The following is a 16,530-nucleotide window of genomic DNA, read 5'->3' as shown; positions in this document are numbered from 1 at the left end:
TGTTAATTCTTCAGGGTAGTTTTACAACTTCTTGTGATTGGAGCAATCAAAGTATTTCATTTTAAAGAGATGCTGTATATTTTCGCTTGTCTGTTCTGCATATTTGTATGTACAGTCTCATTTATATGCATAGCAGTAAACTCCCATAGGCTAGTCAAGCTTACCTTCCATCAAAGGGCCCCTATTCTCCAAGCCATAATGCCACTGTTTATGCATAAATAAATAGATAATGTGTAAAGATTTGAGAGCAAACCTGGATCTCAGAGAAAAAAAGTTTGCATTTTCATAGCACACAGTAATCATCTTAGAACCTGCAAGGGACTGAGCGCCTTCAGCTACCTTTAAAGCCAAGCCAAGGCTTGCCGAGTTACCTTGGCAATTTCTTATGAAAAAACTATATATAACAAGTTTCAGGTAGGTCAAATTTTGGGTTTAAGCTACTTTAAGAGCAGCTGATGCAGCATCATAAAGTTAGAAGCAAATCTGATCTCAGCGCAGTTCTTGATTGCATTTCATTCATACTCTTATTTCTATCTCTTGTTCCTTATTATTAAGGATATTTGCATGAAAATGATCTTTTTTTTCCTTCCTCTGAAGGGTTGTCTCTTGTCTGTGAGTAATGCTTACTCTGGCCTACATTTGTGCATGCCATGGGCTTGATTCTGACTTCATTTACACAAGTGTAAATCAGCAACGATCTGATTGAGGTCAAGGGATTTATGTGGCGTAGGAAAGAGCAGACTCAGCTATATTTGTCACTGCCGAAATGATGTCATCGTGAACCAGTACCATAGCTCGAAATGAGACAACAAATTTCTACGAAGAATCTTCCTATGAGGATATCTCATCTCATAAAATGCTGAGCATCCCTGATACCTACTGGGGCATTAGAGATCCCTCATGGGGCGCTCTGTTCGAGTGAGGTCCCAGCTCTGGACTGTAGCATCTGGAGCTGGTCCAGTCCAGGTGTTTCAACAGTATTGGCCATTAGACACTGCTTAGTCTGAACACTAGAGGTTTCTCACTAGTGATTCAGGTAATGACTGGATATACTCAGAGAATTCACGAGTAGACCACCATTTCTCATCCCTTGTTATATGGTTAATGTGTATCTGTACACACACTGACCAATCCAGGGGGCATTTTTCTAGGATACCTTTCATAGTTGCCTGTTTGCAATTTACAGTAATGAGGCATGCACTGACTCACAGTATTAATCTGTTCCTCTGTTATGGATCAAGGAAGTACTTGGATTCAGATGTTTTGTGGCTGTTGACTTGGCCTTACATCTGTGGCAATGATGCCTGTCTAAATGGTAGGTACACTGGAGGCAGCTCTACTGCTTCTGTCTTATGATAATGCGTGGCACATGTTCTCTGCTCTTTGGTTCTGTGTGATGTCTACACCTTTAAACCTCTTGGATATTCATGGTGATAGAAATCAATCTTAAAACCATACGCAAGAGCTCAAGTTGAGTGGCAACTGGGGTAAAAATGTGTATTGCCAAAATGACTTTGAATTGCTATGCCCGGACAGATGTGTCTTAGTCTGGTTTCATTTAGTTAGCATGTTTAATAGCAATGAAAACACCACAGCACAAACTTGAGCACTAACGAGCAGCCTCAGTCCATGACTGTATTTCCTGAGAGTGTACATAACAAGGACTTAAATGCTGCTTGAAACACTATTTCTGTTAATGCTTTTTACGCTAGCTAGGCGAGGAACATCTATGCACACTGAAAACTGTTTAGATGGACTGCAAGCTTTAACACAAGAAATGGAGGCACTGACTTACAAACCCTTTCAAAAAGCTGCGTCCCCTGCATTAAATACTTTCAGTGAATGTTCCATACATTAAAGTTAAAACCATGTTTAAAGTTAAGTACACCCACTAAGGAATTAGCTGAACTGAAATCCTCTGGGAGTGGCAAAGCCTGTCCCATCTCTCTGCCTGCGGATAACTTTTGATAGGACTTGACATAATGCAACCTATTTAGCTTCTGTGCTTCACTTCTGCTGTGCTCTTGTTTTGGCAGGGAGAAAGTGGTGGGGAATGACTGGCCATGAGATTGCACTGTCAGTTCAGACAACCAGATATCTGATGTGACTTTGCTCTGTGGAGTAGCTGCAGTGAGAGCCTTACAGTGGCACTGCATGTACGAGTTGCTGTACTTGGCAGTTTCCCAGCAATGTCAAATCTTTCTGATTAGTTTCTGTAAGTACAAGGACAAAATTAAGCCTAACCTATTTTTCAAAGAATAAATGTACATTTCCCATTTTTCTCATAAATGGGGGCCTTCCCATATCTTTTTTCTCATACTTTTTCTCCCCTTCCCTTTCCAGCAAGTAACCACTTAAAAGAAAAGTCTTCGTTCATTAAAGATCTGCTTTTAAAAACATATACCTTTAAATTCCTCTGATTTTCCTACCTAATTTTGACCTCTAGATGAATATATTTTCAACTCCAAATGAGCTCTGTGATACTAAGTTATTCCCTACCTTTTCCTCATATCCATGAAAAACTGCAATCCCCACAATCTGCTGCTTTAGATTACATATTTTTCTATGTCTTCCTGCAAAAAAATGGTTTTGGTCATTGTCTGCCTGGGCAGATCTGTCAGAGAAAGTCTTGTCCAGCTATAACAAATCCTTTCTAAGCTCAGATTGTCCATTCAAACCGATGGAGTTAATATAGTTTTTCTCTTGTGTGAATGATTTGTTCAAGTTTGTTACTATAAAGACTTCGCATGGTAAATGAGTATCTTATATATTACAATAATAAAAAAAGGCATGAGTTTCTGATTTCACTTATTTCTTTGATCAGTGTAATAGAACTTTGCTTCCAGGCTGATGAAACTGGAGTCGTGTGTTTTTTTTTTTTTTTTCCTGGGCCTTTTTGCTTACAGCTGAATAAAGCTGACTTATGATCAGTGCCACTGTCAGGATCTTTCCTGGTAAACACTGCAGAGCTTGCCTGCCTTTCACATTCCCTTGCAGTGTCCTTTCTCCATTATGTCACACCGTGCCTCATGTCTGGCTTAACTGCGTTGTCTCCTTTTCTCCTCCATCCTGTCCTGCTCGGTGTGCCTGTCCTTGCTGTCTCTTATCTCCTTTGCAGATTTTCTGGAAACATTAGGCAGTCTTCGCATAATGCATGCCCAATGGAATGAGTTTAGATTATAGCCACCAAGGCAGGAACCCTGTGCTGCCCAGCTGCTTCTGCCTTGGAGATCACATATTCTTTCCAGACAAGGGAGAGACCGCCGTTACTGTTTCTTCTCCCATGTTGAGACACGTATGTAAGCAGCAGAGCTACCTTCTAAATCCAATGTTTCTTTGAAGTGCTTTGCACATACTGGCAAATAGCAGAGGGCAGTACAGGGTTCATGCAATGTTCTGTGGTCTGTTCTTCCTTAGAGCAACTGAGAAGAGACCATGAATTTATTTCTTTGCTTATGCTGATTCTGCAAGGGGGGAAGAGGTTGGAGAGAGCCTGAAAACTCACCATTCTAGTGGTAATAACCTACTGCTTCGAGCTTATTTTTCTGGGAACTGCCTCCTTGCATTGCTTGATGTTGCATGTATTTTCACCTGAGAAGGGAGAGGCTAAGACACTCCTGGGAAATCTGGGCATAGCATGTCCCTAGAAGAACAACACATCCAAAAATAAACAGGCTGCTGCTGAGGGGATCCTAGGAAAATGTGTGTATTTGTGCATTCCATATGGTTGGTGGAAGATATAGTGTGGGTGCTACCAATGTGAATAAACTATGAATAGTGAATTGCAGATGTGACAGTCTTCAAACGGAATGTTTAAGGTCTCAATGGAGGTTCCAAATTTATCTATATTGTTGGGTGTTTCTCTTTATTTTATTAAGTCTTAAACCTTTTCCATCAGCACTATGAACGCAAGCTGCCATAGCACAGTGGTAATGTCTCTAAAGTGAGCCTGTCCAAACTAATTTCATTGTCCTTGTTGAGTGAAGTGCAACAATTAAGCAGACAGCACAAACGGGTCCAGATAAATTGGGTATTTACAATTATTTCACTTTGGATAATCTAATGTGATGTTCATTCTGCAGCTAAGAAATGTGCTTCCTACTGAGGGAGCCTCCCATTCAGTCCTCTTGCTGGGTAAAAATTAAGAGGAACTACTCAGTCTTGTAGAGTTTGAGCTGCTTTACATCACTGCAGCTCAAATCAGAATCTTATCCTCTTTAGATGCCCTGTAAAGCTGCTTCCCTTCAGCTGTGTTTGCACTTTAGAGATACAGCCAGGGGAGCTGGAAGGTCATTTCTTTTTTTCTTGGGCCAGGGTTGTGTTGTTGAACTCTTTCACTTTGGGGAATCCGGCTTTCTTTGAGTGCCTCTTTGCTCTCCAGCACAGGAACTCTGACTGACAACTGGAGTTGTTCTCCAGCCCTGGCATTACTGCTGACTTTCTGGATAGCATTGCAATCAGATTCCCTCATTACTAATGCTTCTTTTTCCTAGTGCTTGCACTTTGGGGCTATACTCTGGCTTTCCACCAGTTCTGATTGAAAACTCATAGCAATGTCAGTTGAATGGCAGGTGATTTGCACCAGCAGATTGGCAAGAAAAGGCAGATCTCAACTTCCTGCCTCATTTCTTCTGGAGGATTTATGGCTTGTCCTTCTCTCTTCCTGCCCCAAGCAAAGCTCTTCACCAAAAACACCAACGTAATCACGTTTGGGCCCAGCGTTTTTCCTGCAGACTCTTGCATGTGTGTACAGTGCTTAGGCCTTGGCTATTAGTTTACCCAATAAATGAAGTCCATTAGAGAGGATAATCAGAGCTCAGAGAAGGCCACCTTACTTGTTATCTTAGGAGGTTATGTTAAGCCTCTGTCATACTTTTCCACGCAGATAGCTGAAGATTAGGAGTCACATTTATCCTTTTGGCTCCTCATTCTTTCGCATTGATGTGCCTGCCCTCTTTATTTTGTTATGATGATTATTCATAGCCCATCCAGTCAGGCAGTCCTGCTGCTGAGATGTTACTTGAAGTCTTTTACCTCTCTGTAGTGGCTTGATAATACAAAGCAGAGCCACTGGAGGTCTCTCCTTTTATATGCCGGAAAACATCCTTGAGAGTCCTAGAAAGTCTCTGCTAGCTGTTATTGAATAGCAGTATCTTGTCCAGAGGCCAAGAGTTCTGAACAGAAGCCGACACTGTTAGAAGAGTCAGGTTTAACAGCAATCCTTTTGATGTCCCTTGCTTCATCTTTTAATACCAGCTCTAACCTTGAACTTGCACCAGAGGACATGCTACCTTGTAGCTCTTTGAAACCTAGCCCAGTACCCTTTTCATCAGTGAATGACCCTCTTTTCCTCCGTTCATTTTTAAGTGCTTAAATAAACTAAGATAAAAACAGATCTGTACCAGGTGTATTTAATAGTGTAAAAGAAAATGATTTAAAGAAAGGGAAGCATTTATTCCATCAAAGAAACTGTACTTATGTTTAAAATTTTCCCTAGAAATATCTTTTCATCACTTTTGCTCATTCTCTTTATTCATTTCTGGTAATCAAAAAAAAAGTTGTATTTTGTTCCCCAATTCCTCTCCTCTTCCTCAAAGACTTCAGTCATTGGTGATGTCCTCCAATGAAATAATGGTTGGAGCAACTTTTCAGCTAACTTTATTTAGAACAGTGAATGCGCCATCCAGTTGCAGATCGCTTCTTCACGTAACTGTTTCTATGCACCTACACACCTGTTCGTTTTCTTTGTATCCACATTCAGCTTTGTAGAAATTTACTCCAACTTTTTTCTTCCACATAGAACTGCTTTGTGAACTGAAACAGGGCCAGGTTGGGGATATGCACAGTCCTGAGCCAATAACTCCATAGTACGCAGTTCAAGGCGAACGCATTCTAAATCACTGGTTCACACAGTTGTTAAAAACCTGGATACACTTTTTCAACCTACAGTTTGAGTCACTGTATTTAGCAATTTAGCCATCCCCCAAATCACTCTTTAATCTGTGGAGAATGGCACATGACCAGAATTAATGGTTCATTCTTCTCTCTTTTGATTGATGTAAATAAACAGCTAATCTTGATTTCTGTGTAAGATGCCTAGATTTAAGCGGGTCTTTTCCTCTGACTTCTGCAATGATGACATTGATAATAGATTGATTTAGCTTCCCAAATGCTGTATTTAGATACTTACCCACATCTAGTAGAAAGGATCATTGATGTCTTGACTTGGAGGCCTTTGTGTCAGCTCATGGTTTGGCTCATCCTTTTTTGTCCTAGCCCAGACAAGGTGTTTGATAACACCCAAGATCCGGAGCTCTCTCACTGGGGATTATATTTGATTTAATAGAAGTGATTTTTTTTCTAGAAAATGCCAATTCAAGGTGATCCCATCTGAGGGACATATGGTTCTTTTGTTCAACTCTGAGACTGACCTATTGGATCTATTAGGGAATTTTGATTTAAATGAGGGAGCTGGAAAAACAGAAAATAACCCAAACAGGCAAGCAGGGCATTTGCTTGGCATGTAGAAACCATGCCCTACCTAATTAAGAACAGGTCTGGCCCTGGTCTTCCTTTCCCCACCTCAGTAAAGTTTCTTGTTCCCCTCCACCAATTTTAATAATTTAAAATCTTGGTGTACAACAGAAGAAAATACCTCAAATGATGACTTTTTTTGTTTGTTTTGGTGATTTTTTGTTGTTCATTATTATGGAACAGGTGAAAATTTTTGTATGAACCTCAGAGACGAAATATGAGGCCAGATTGATTTTCAGAGGACTGTAATCTATTGTGTCTTGACATACTGCAGTAAAAGGGAAGTAGGTATACAGTCTGCGAGTTTAATTTTGCTGATCTCAGGTATCACTAGGATATGTTGACAGTTACTAGGTTGTCTGTCAGAAAATTGGACTTGTCTGTTCTTCCCTAGGTGGCAAAATGGGGGTGTGATTAGGAACAGTGAGGAAACACTGGCCTGTGGTGAAGAGAGGGGGCCTGTGAGCCAGTAGCACTGATCAAGGGAGGGAGAAACCTGGATTCGGTATTTACCTGTGCAACAGAGAGTAGCCAATGGACTCGTGCTCACCTCCAAAATGGAGCTAATTAACCTTACCCACTATCACTCCTTTAATTATTAAATATAGTTCTCTAGAGTTAGACTTGTTTCATATGTGCCTGTGTTTGTGTACAGTATTTAGAGCTGACAGCCCTTGCTTTTGACTACAGTATCCTAGACAATTCTGTGATGCTCACAAAGGATAACAACGGTTGGGAGGGAAAAGCTCTTTTCAAATATAAGGTGATGGATCAGGATGATTCTTGCCTTTCAGAAAGGGGCTGTCTCTTTCCTCTTTTTCATGATTGACCTGAAAGTAAATAAGGGAAGAGTGACATTCTTACTATTACTTCAAAAAAAAAAAAAAAAAAGAAGGCAAGGAGAATTGCTTAGATGCATGCTATACTTCTCCATACTGTACTTGACATCTGTAATAAAATTTGGGTCAGATATACTTTTCAATAAAAAGCAGCATCCTACAAACAGCCCCACACTTGTATTAGGGTCATGTCAAGAATAATAGAGACTGTTGTCACTGCACAGAGCCTCTGCTTTGTATTAGGTATTCCTCGCTTCTCTCTTCTTTACTTCTTTCCAAGGCATAATATAAAATTGCTTATCATGTTCCACCATATCTCACCTAAGGGCACAGAGAGGGAAGCTGGTTACCAGTGAGAACAACTCCTCAAAGTTGCCCTTCTGCTCTAGTATCTTTGAGTACAGGTAAAAGGTGGAGCATTTGCATTATCTTGTTTGATCACATCTGTCCTCTCCTGCTCTCTGCATGAGAGATGCAGGAAGAAAGCAGGGCTTATGTCAAAGAGAGTTTAGTTTTCTTTGCAATTACTTCATGGGGAGTCTGTATGTTGGGGGTGAGGGGGAAGTGTATGTGTGTGTAATGAATATTGCCCTAAGGAGAGATGAGGGAAGGATACAACAGCTTACACTGGGAGCTGTCTGAAAAACACAGTCCCAGATAAACTTGGTTTCAGTACACCCTCAAGGCCTGCTATGTTGCTCACTGGTGTGCAGCCATCAGGCATCTGCCCAGATGTAGAGTAGGTCTCATCTGATTTGCTTTAGCACAGAGGGTCACTGCTGTGGCTTTAGGCAGCAGAAATAGGGGTGCTATCATGGACCAGTAGCTGTACACATCTAGTGGTGGGTCTTGGACTTGATTTGTCTTAGGCATCCTTTGTCCTGTCTGACCCCTAGCTCTGGGTCAGTGGCCACAGCAGTGTAAAGGTGTGTGGGTCCTAACCTGCACACCCTTTTATGTATCAGCGGCTTATTTTGGTTGTCAGGCATGTTTTGAGCATCGTTCCAGCCCAGCCTTGTCCTCATCTGGTGGACAATTGGGGCAAGGAGGAAAGACCACCAAATTTCCGTTGACTTTGCTTATGCCTCATGACAGTTTGCATAGGTAGGAGGCTTCTTGCGTCGTTCCCTTTCCATGCCCAGAGCTGCCCTTGAGATGCTTTTAGTAACTCTCCTCTTTTCTTGAATGATAGTCGCTGGGGTAGATGGCAACATGACATACAGTTGCTCTTCTCAGGGCTTGCTCTTCTCTGACCAAAACGTGGTTACACTTGCTGGCTGCTTCATCTCGAATTCAGAGCCTTCTGTTTGATGCTGCACACTTGTACTTGCTTTCTCTTCTCTCCCTTCCTTTTTTTTTTTTTTTTTCCCTCCAAAGCCTAGTGACATCCTTTGCTATATTTGAGGTGCTAGTGTAGATCAAAGTCCTCCCAGGATCAAACAACGTGCTGTGTGCAATCCTTACGGTTACAAACAACGTCTTTCGCTCACAGAAACACGTTTCTGTGCTGTATTTCCAGCAACCCATCAGGCTGGATCTGGGGGTAGCTTTTGATTTCACAGGGAAACTCATTCTTGCCCTTCCCCCCAGTTCTTCAGAAAAAAAGGACAGAGAGGAGAGAAGAAGAAATAAAAACCTCTTTGACTGAGAGGAAAGAACAAGGAGAAGGGAGCTTTCTTTAAACTTTAGAAGCATTTAACAGTCATGCTGTAGCTTTGGTTTCCTATGTCAGGGAAGCATCCATGAGGACAAAAGAAACCAATGCAAAAGTCAAGAAAGCAGGAACTCCAACAAACTTGTTTGAATGAGTGTGTTGCATGATTTTGAGTGCAGGCATTTTTTAGTATCTTTAAGAACTGTATCAGCCTTTGTTTTTTGCTGTTTAAAATGCGATTCAGTATAATCTCTGCCAGTTGAAGGTAGGTGGGGACAGAACACAATGTGAAGGGGAGATAGATGTCCTTCAATGCAGGCTACGACTTATTGCGGACATTGGCTTCCTGCATGTCCTTTATTTCCACAGCTCCAAGCATACCCTTAAAACAATTCGCTGAAAATATAAGTATTAATGTACTGTTTTCTGACTAGCTTGGATCTTTTGTATTCTCTCTTGGGACTTCTGGAAGGCTTTGAGAAAGCTTAAGTGACTCAGATACTTAAAACAATGTGAAGAAGCATTTTGAAATCTCAATAGTAGAGCTTTATGTTAGTTTTCAGAACTTTGAAAAAAATAAGTGAAATTTACTTTCTGTACCACATTTTTGTTGTTGTTCTTCATTTTTTTTTCAGAATATTGGGTTAAAAAAAATCTTACTTACTTTTGGATGACAAATTTGGTTTTTTTTCCTGTTTCTTTATCTTTTCCTACTAAGTTGGGAAAATGCAAAGGAGCATAAACAATAGGCAGTACCACTTTCCACTACATAATGCAAGAAAAATCCATACTTTTGCAAGGGAAAATAATTGCTAATTAATATTTTTCAATATATAATCCTGATACCCTTGTAATTCAAATTTAAAAATCAATCAATAAGAAGCTCTTTTCAGTAATTAAGTTCAGGCTTATTACTGTTTACTCGTAATATTATTGGGTTTGATGCTGTTCTGGTTCACCCTGATATAACTGAGTGCTTCTATCTATCACTGCATAAGTGGTCCGCAGATGAAACATGGGGTTAAAAAGAAAATTAGAAATCGTCCCTTGATGCCCACTTCAGCAGTGTTTGTTTTTTTGCCAGAAGAGTCTGAATTTCTTTGCAAGCTTGCATCTCTCTAATTTTGAGCATCCACTCTTCTTGGGCTACAAGCAGTTCATACAGGGGTTCTCAGAAGACAGAAAATGTTGCAGCTGATACCTTTTCTTGAGAGCAGTTGGTGGGGAAGGAGGCAGACCCGTTTCAGATTGTGATTGCTTGCGTTGCAGGATGGCCCTCTCGCCAACGACTTGTCTTAGTGGCCCATCTGCTCGTGTGCATGCAGGGCAAATAACTGTTAATTTCTCTTTGCATAACATCTATTTTCTATCTTAACTAAAGTGAAGAGGTGCTAGTCCCCCTCCAAAGAGTTTTTTGTTCATTTTTTGGGGGGTTGGGATGAGGCATTCAATAGGCAGGCAGCGCATATATTTCTGAATATCCATTCTGTGGATTACTATCCACCTCTCAGAATTTCCCATCTTTTTTTGTACAGCATCAAAGAATCACAAAATCCAGAAAAAAAAATATAAAAAGATACTGTTAAATTGGGTTAAAAAATCAAATTTTGGGGAAGACATCCATAGTTTTATCAGCATCTCTTTATCAAAGTAAGTGTTATAGAAACCTTGTTCAGAAGTATGCTAGATATATTTCATCTGATGAAAACAGCTTCATTTACATCAAAATACTGTTCATAGTTCTGATTAAGATTTAAATTTATTTAAAAAAAAGAAAAAAAAGGGAAGAAAAAGGACCCTACCAAATTGAACTGCATGAGGAAAGACTGAAACTTCATTCAACGGGGACAGGGAAAACTAACAGGAAGAGAAATTGGTAAAATCCTGTTTATATTAAGCTCTCTAGATTGTGACCCAGGCAGTCTAGGCCAGCTCAGCATAGTCCTCGAAGGGCTGGCACAGGAAGCCCTGATAACTTTGCACCCTGCGCTTATTCATCACTCCCAGCAAATCTTTCCACCGGTCAGATCTAAAACTGCTTCGCGCTGCCGAGGTTGCTGAAGCATCTTTCCTGCTGGCTGCCAATTTCCTTGCTGGAGCTCGGGCTGCCAGGCTGGGTGAACCATGAAGAGAGGAGAGTTTCGTAAGGCCTGGCAGCAGCCCCTGCAAGTCAGGGATTCAGATGCAGGAGCGCTCTGCTGTGTGCACTGGGGAGAGCAGTGTTGGGGAGGGTTGTCATGATATGAGGAACCGATGTGTCCATGGCGAGGTGGGCAGATCCGTGGCACTTTTGGGGACTGATTGCTGGGCTACAGAAAGGTGAAACCTCCAGTAGCATTTAGCTGGAGCATACTTGGTAGTGTATGTGCTGGTGTGTCACTGGTGCTTTTGCAGTCCATGCTTCTGTGCTCCATCAGAGAGGCGGCCTCTCCACGCAGTGAAGTCCCACTAGTGTCTGCTTGATATCACCTCAGTAGCCTGCAGGATTAAGCAGTTGTGTGGAAAAATGAGGGCTTTTCTGAAAGTGGGATTGGAGGAGGATTTTGGTTTTCTGGGAGAAGACAAGGAGAAGGCTCCTCAGGATTTGTCTGCTGGGGTTTTGATATCTCTCTGTGGGTTAGTCAATTAGAAATGACTCAGTTCAGTGCAGAGAACCTAGCTGACAGAAGGGTAGAGATTGGATTTTCTGGCAGTGGATAGAAGCACAGAGTGATGTTATTTTATACAAAATAGCCAGTGGGTAGATTTTTCTTAAATATATGTGCAGCATCTGTTTCATGCTTCTCCTGTCGAAATAGGAGATAAAATTTCTCTTGGATTTCCTGGAAGTAGATCTAAGTCAGTGGCATGAGGCTCTGATAAACCCCTCTTTTGTGCAAGGTTTCTGTAGTGTCCTTCCTAAATGTAGGTGGGAGGAAGGGACAGAGGGCTTAGCTGGGTTTTTCTGAATCTTTCTAAAGACAGAGCTCTTATTTTCAAGGAACTTGTTTTTCTTTCTGGGAAGCTGGTGGGAGTTGTGCGTTAGGTGAATATTCTAAGAAATGGGTTTGGTGGTGTCAGACATGCAAGTTTAACTAGAATGTGCAGTTATTTGATTTGACTGTTAGATTAAGTTAAGGCAGGTGTGATATTCTGGCCTTGCAGTACCTCTGCCTCTTTATTTGGCAATTACCCTGCCTGCTCCTAAACTTCTGCACTGGAACTTAGTGCTTTAACTCTAGGCTGGCTGCTTTGGCTAACAAAGGGTAGTGCAAAATAAATCCCTGTCATGCTGGTAAGCATCCAAGACTGGCCTACAGTTCCCTGAGGTATCCAACGTAGGCTTATCCCATGACTGACTCAAGTGGAGATCCTCATTGCAATGTCCTACGCATCATGGGTTGTTGTCCTCCGTGGGACTTGGCAAGCATGAATGAAATGAATGTTCCTCTGTCCTGCTAGTTTGTGCAGAGAGCATCTCACCTGAATGTCCCCAAATGAGCTTGTGCAAAACCAGCTGGGTGGCTTAAACTGTTTGAATTGCTGATCTGCATGAGCCTGACGGTTGGAGCCTGAAAGTGAGTGCTGCCTCCCTGTACTGTGAACATATGCACAGGTGAATATAGCATTGCCACTGCTACTAAGCTGGGTTGGGTTCTGCAGGAAAGATGCTCACCTGTGGGTAGGCTGACTGGATGCTGCTCGCCTCTGTTACCTTCTCTGTGGAAACAGCTATCTAGACCGTTCATTTCTTTGCATTCCTTAAATCTGCAAAGCACTTTGAATTCCTGTTCTCACATCTGATAATCCACCATGATATGTGACTGTTTATTTAGTGTTTGGCTGTATTTCTTAGGCAGCCTTCTGTGGGGCGGGGAGAAGGCGCACACTGTTTGGAAATGAAGGGTGTGAGCCAGGTTTGAGGCAGACACTCGAGCTGAAAATAAAGCGTGATGGCTTACGCATCTCTCGTTGTTCTTAGCCATTTCAAAACTCAGACCATTCCTCATCTAGAGAGGACAGTAGTAGAAAACCCCTCTGATAACTTGGTTTCCACTGGCCCTGGGAGGCAGTGCAATCTTTTCCTGGGATTTAGCTGCTCCTAGCTTAATTATTAAAAACATGAATGATGTCGGGGAAGCCACTTTGCCTCTGTGAGGTTTGGATTTCCACCCGTGAGAGGAAGACAAGGTTCTTGATCTCTTCTATAAAGTGGGATAGAAAGGACAGATGTTTATTACCAAATTGTTTCAGCACAGGAAAAATCACCTGTGTTTTTCTTAACTATTTCACTATTGTGAGATGCTGGCAAGAACTGCTAAAACACTGTTATCCCACCTCTTGGCTTTAAAACCTGTACGTCCTTAAAACAAGTTTGAAAAACACCAACCAAGCAAAAAAGTGAATTTATCATCACTTGATGGGACTGGGTAGGGCTATTCATGAGTACAATCCAAAGGCCTTCACCTTGACTTCCCAACATAGTTTGATGCGATTTTAATCTGATTATTAGGCTCTTGGTACAGCTTGCAAGCTTGTAAAAGATACATTGCTGGCAGAAACATTTTTGTTACTGGGGAAAGTTTTTTGTTGTTGTTGATGTGTGTGTTGCCTGCCATAAATACTCATCTGAGAGGCAAAGGTCACTTGGTAGCTGCTTAGCAGCTTCACTTTCGGAAATGAAACTTGAGGACTCTGTATTGGATCTGCAGCAGAAGGTGGGGGCTGAAATAAATGAGGGAAAATCTGTTACTTAACAGTGTAGAAGCTAGATTATCTGTGTGTTTTTGTCTTTTGCTGTCATCTTTTTTTTTTATTGCAGTTTTTCTTTTTTCTCCTTAATGTTTAAGTTCCAGGAAAAGATGCAGAAATGGATGGCTTTGGTAACTAAGCCCTGTGTGTTTATTCACAGGGCATGATAGTGCAGCTAGTGGCACTAAGGGATGTGCTCCCAAGGCCATGACCACCTTCTGTGCCAGCCTGGTGGATTTATCTGCAGAGTATTAGATACAAATTTGGACTTGTTTACAAGGCTAACCGGAACAATTTGGTAACCTAGGGCGGTGGGTAATGAAGTTTGGACTTAAGGATTTCATTTTTTCTTCAGAAACAAGCCTGAAGATCAATCTGAGGATCTGAGATGTGCTTGGTGGGTGTGTGACACAGTAAATCAAATCAGGTGATGCAGCAGCAAGTTCACCTGCTAAACTTCATAGCTGCTTTTCTTTGGTGGGGGAGAGAGCATGATGGGACCACGAGAGAGCACCAGTTCTCTTCTCTGTATGGCTTCACAATCATTTTTGGTAAGATAGCAATTTTGGTCATGACAACAAGCACTATCAGCAAGAGTGACAGAAGTGCTGTTGGCCACTGCAGCTCGCTGCTATGATACCCACCATCCACCATGTAGAACAATGTGTGGGATGTAACTTGTGAAACATGACTGTATGAACTACCTGTGTGTGAGATCTTCAATGTAGGTCCATTTTGCTGGCAAAATCGGGACTGTTTATTTTCCTGTTAAAACATAAGGTGCTGCCAAGTCTCATGAGCACAGCTGATAAAAAGTAAGCAAACAACAAAGCTATTGTTGTTTTCATGGAAAGCACTGAAATATTTTCTGAAAGGGTATTGCATTCAATGTGTTCTTAATGTGATAGTGTCTGAGATCCAGGATAGCACTTTGACCAAGATATTCCGTTTATCCTGTTTTGATGAGATCTGGGATTAAAAAACAATAAATAAACCTGCTCTGAAACCAGTAGAAAACTCCCCTCTGAAATCCCATCTAAGCACTGGATAATAGACAGTGATATTTCTTCTTTTCAAATTTCTGTCTCTTCACGAAAGAAAAATATGTTTCAAAGCCTTGAAATGTTTGTAAAAATAACTGACAGTTTTCTGGCCAGCCTGATCACAGGTGGCCCCGGGAGGCCAGTGATGTCTGCTCGCAGGTTGTCTCTACTAGGCCATCATCGAAGCACCTTGTGTGCCGCCTACCGAAGCTGCTGACCACAAGGAAAATTCCTCTGCATGTAAGAGACCTATCATGGCCCAGATTGGCCTAGATCTTAATGGACAATTGGTGTCACCCAGTTGCTATAGCAGCTCTCAATCCGGATAGTCTGATAGTCGCTCTGTAGCGTAACGCATGAGCTGGGCCTAGTTTTCTTGTTGCGTAGAGTCCAGAACTAGAATTTTTGCCTTGGCAAAGGAATGTGGATGTCTGAGTCAGTGACATTTGGTGACCATGGGCACAGTTCACCTGTCTGGACTATAGTCTTACGAGGGTTAAATATTTGGGTTTATCGTCCAGTTGCTGGATAGTAGAGACTGAACTGAACCAGCCTCATTTTCCATTGGATAGAGAGTCACCTAAGACCAATAGCTTAGGCTACATGGATAATGTTAAGTGATAACTTGTGAATTAAACCTGATCCCACCACTACATAAACTGTTAGCCACTCCTCCAGTGTGAGTCTACTAAGTAACTGAATTCTCATCATATTAACCCACATGCTTAGAAGACTTAGCATTATGTTGCTTTTGCAAGCTCTTCACTGTCTTTATTAAACTATTTATCTGAGGGAACTTCATATTTTCTTTTAGGATAAACTGGAGATAATGCAACATGCTTGTTTTAATTTGCAAGGTTAACTGATCTAATTATCTGTGTGTGTTTATTTAAATCCTTTTGAGCACTAGGCGATTGCAGGTGGCTGCTTTGTATTCTGCCAACAGGAAATCTTAAAATGAGATGATATAGCTCAGTGGGTCTTCTTGTATAAAGGATTTTCTAATAATGTATGAATTTATTAACAGACTCTTACGAGGGTTGTGCATATTCCACAAAGACATGAGGCAGCAGCATGGGTGGTCAGAATGTTGACACACGTTTTCTTTCTGGTGTCAGGTAGGTTGTCTTGTGTCTGCAAGTTTAGTATTTTTCCAAAGTATCTAAGCTGTGAAGACTTGGAGACTTCAGTGCTGCAGGAAGAATCACTGAGCTAAACTTATGCCTCCTTGAGCCTAGACGAGGGATGTCTTTGTGCTCTTCTGTTGTTACTTGTCTAGTAATTTTGGGGAAAAAATGGAACACATATTCCTGTAGATGTCTAGAAACATTTAAGTGAAATCAAGGATTATACTTTCACCCCCTCAGTTCCTCACTGAGGGTAATAGCCTCTCCTAATCTTTAGCCTTCTTAACCTGAAATTATGCGTTTAGTGATAAAGTACTTGCCTTGCATAAACTCAAGTTCTTCAGTCCTGAAAGACTCCTGCAATAGTTGTGTCTAGACCTTCTACTTACAAAAATTAATGTTCTATTTGGTATTTACATAGATTTTTACATTCCTCAAAACAGGATACAATACAGAGCTCCAGCTGTGTAGACGATGGTGTGAAGTCACTGCCTGAGGGGAAGGGGTTTTGCTAGCTCAGGTGCTATGTGAGTGCGGCTAGTTGACCTTCAGCTCTGCACTGCCTCACATCCACCTCCTGTCCTTGATCTTCCAGGTCTGGG

Source organism: Tinamus guttatus, unplaced genomic scaffold (assembly GCF_059628265.1).
Source record: "Tinamus guttatus ecotype Peru unplaced genomic scaffold, ASM5962826v1 Tinamus_guttatus_pri_ptg000836l, whole genome shotgun sequence".
Lineage (NCBI taxonomy): Eukaryota > Metazoa > Chordata > Aves > Tinamiformes > Tinamidae > Tinamus > Tinamus guttatus.
This window is presented reverse-complemented; position numbering follows the sequence as displayed.